Source organism: Neovison vison, chromosome 11 (genome assembly GCF_020171115.1).
Source record: "Neovison vison isolate M4711 chromosome 11, ASM_NN_V1, whole genome shotgun sequence".
NCBI classification, from domain to species: Eukaryota; Metazoa; Chordata; class Mammalia; order Carnivora; family Mustelidae; genus Neogale; species Neogale vison.
Genome location: NC_058101.1, coordinates 20,296,147 through 20,299,205, shown reverse-complemented (window position 1 = coordinate 20,299,205; position 3,059 = coordinate 20,296,147). Strand labels below are relative to the sequence as shown.

At 32.8% G+C, this 3,059-nt stretch overlaps 1 pseudogene; it reads right to left on the bottom strand.

The window, feature by feature from the left end:
- Positions 1-1,030: 1,030 nt before the first annotated feature.
- LOC122890719 lies at positions 1,031-1,128 on the bottom strand (annotated as a pseudogene).
- Positions 1,129-3,059: the final 1,931 nt, after the last annotated feature.

Here is a 3,059-nt window from a genome sequence, read left to right as displayed (position 1 = left end):
CATGTTACTTAAGAGAATAATCTCAGTTTATGGGCTAAAACACATGTGTCTTTATAACCAAGCAGATGCTCTTAATTACAAATTTATTTTATCTATTTGTTGAAACAAACTGACATAGTCTCTACTTAGAGACACTTTAATTCAAAATATGTATTTTAAACCAATAGAACCACATAGTTTTTCATTCTTTAAAATGAAAAAAAATGGATTTTTGCTATTTCACACTAAATTTCCAAAAGTTTTCAGTAATATTTCGGACCAAATTCACCTAAATTGTGCTTTCCTATAAATTATTTCTTTAGTGCTCAGCTAAGAAAACAAGTCAAATAAAAGAGAGGTGTTAGATAACCCTTTCTGACTAAGATCTAGGAAACCTGACAAGAAGAAAAGTCTGTGAACTGAGGAGCCTCAAACTGCAGGCTTTCCTATCATTTACGTATGTTTGGTTCACACATGAATTTCAGGTTTGAAATCTAGACCCATGTTCACATTTTACCAATCCACTGCAACAACTACAGCAAACCTCTCTCTCTCTTTTTGAAAGGTTTTATTTATATATTGATTTGTTTACTTATTTATTTATTTACTTGGCAGAGAAGAAAAAGAGAGAGAGCACAAGCAGGAGTAATGGTAGGCAGAGGGAAAGAGAGAAACAGGCTTCCAACTGAGCAGCAAGCCCAATGTGAGACTTAGTCCCAGGACCTCATGACCTGAGCCAAAGGCAGACATTTAGCTGTCTGAGCCACCCAGGCACTCCTAGAGCAAAACTTGACCAAGTGTTCATCAGTCTTGACTGGGGATTCAAGGAACACAAGGCAAAATTACTTTGTACTCAATTCTTGTTCCTCAAAATTTCTTCATGTACCCTGGGACTTCTCTGAATTTTAGGTCCTATAGCACCTAGTTTTACAAAGAAATCTGTTTTCAATCTTTTTTCTTTTTTTTTCCTTTTTTTTGTCTTTCCTTTCATGAGCATACCAAAACAGTGATTCCCCCAATTCTATTTTATTTAATTTTTTGTCTATTTTTTAAAAATGTGGAATGCTTCATGAATTTGGGTGTCATCCTTGGGCAGGGGCCATGCTAATCTTCTTTGTATCCTTCCAGTACTGTCCAAGTGGGCATTCAATTTTATTTCTTTTAATGAAAAGCATTATCATTTAATTTTTTTGTTTTTCTTCTGCAGTTTGAGCTCCTGCCTCCACCTACTCCCAGAGGCTCTGGTCTTCTACCCTAATTGACTCCACAGGAACATTTTCCTTAACCAGAACATTCTTCCTCACAAGGAAGTTTGGTACTAGCTGTGAATACAATAATGCACTCACCATTTGTTTCTTTTTTTAAAAAATTGATTTATTTATTTTCAGAAAAACAGTATTCATTATTTTTTCACCACACCCAGTGCACCATTTGTTTCTTGATTCTGACCACTCTAACTCTGAAACCTTTGGGGAAGTTACTTAATTCAGATTTACTTTCATGAAATAAATATTGAATAATAGCAACCTCAAAACGTTCCTGAGAAAATGAACTGGAATAAGGGAGATTAAGTCTAATAGAATGAATGAACTTCATCAGTAGTCATTTCCTTCCTGCGGATCTCCTGCAACCTTTCCTTATGCCTTTCTCCCAGCTATTAAAATCAATCTAGAGTGCTTCTTCCTCTTTAAAATAAATGTTACTCAGTACCAACAAAGCTTCCTGTTATTTAAAAATAACTTTTTCTTATCATCTTATTGCCTATTAGCTTCTACCACAATCTGAGGATATGCCTGATTTCATATATAATGTAACCTATTCTCTAGGTATAAAAACAGGAAAGTAAGGAGATTTTGTTCATTCTATTTCTATCCTGTTCTAAAGTCTTGAAAAAGAATCATACCCTCAGAGAACAATTTTAAGTTACTCTGTTAAATTGACCATGTACAACAATCATGCTACAGTGTTTGTGAAGACAGTGAGATCTTATTTTTTTCACAAACAAAAATTATACTTTATAAAAGTGTAAGAAAATGTCTTTGAAACAGTTAAAGTTAAAATAAAGCTATCTTATTGAGCACAAGATATTTCTTGGTTTGATTTTGGGTTTTAGAAAAATTTGTACAGATTATTGTAATTAACACAATTATAATTATAATCAAAATAATTGCTATGTTTGTTCTCCATAAATTTCAATGAAGTGATGGAATTTTTAAATCTTTATGCTTTGATTAAATATATTTACCTTTTTTTGTACTCCCTACATCTATATTAATTTGAACTATTCAAAGTAATCTACAAGTTAAAAAGTCATGTGAATTAAAGATGTATATAGCAAGAAATCAAAAAAAGAAAATATGAAAGATAGATTGTCAATAACATTCCATGCCTATTTTTATCTCATGTGTTCATAATTACAGAAGTAGAAATATCTGCCAGGTGAGGACAAGACCCGTTATTAGTGTTCCACACCACTGACCTCAGAGGAGGGAGATTGGCAAGAGATGGGGAAATGATAAAATGATAAAAGAATACATGTGGATAATGTTCCTCACTTCTCTGGGGAAAAAAGAAAAGAAAGAAAGATAAAGAAAAGTATTAGTATGGCCTAGAGTTATAAAAAGGGTGAAAAGTGGGTAGAAATTTTCTTCAAATATTTAGCATTGTGAATGCATGTGGTAAAGTTTATTTACCTTTGACCTTTAAGATATTAAACTAATAAAAAGGACATACTCCAACTTCAGACGCAATTTTGCATCTCCAGATATGACTTTGGTTCTTACCAATCAGAGAAAGTGCAATGATAGGTAAATATAAATATAAAACTGCAGTAGATCTACCTTTATATATATATATATATATATATATATTTTTTTTTTTTTGCTAATGCTAACACTCACCTGCTTCTATTTGCCTCAGGTGATTCTATACCTGCCTCCAAGCTCCAGGGGCATATGTGATTCAGAAATGGCTAATCAAAATGCCTAATTCCCCAGCCTGTTTTTAATTTTTTTAATTCAGAGATGTGACTGTGACCTAATTTGTTCCAATGGAATAGACTCTCTGAAGCTACTGGGCAA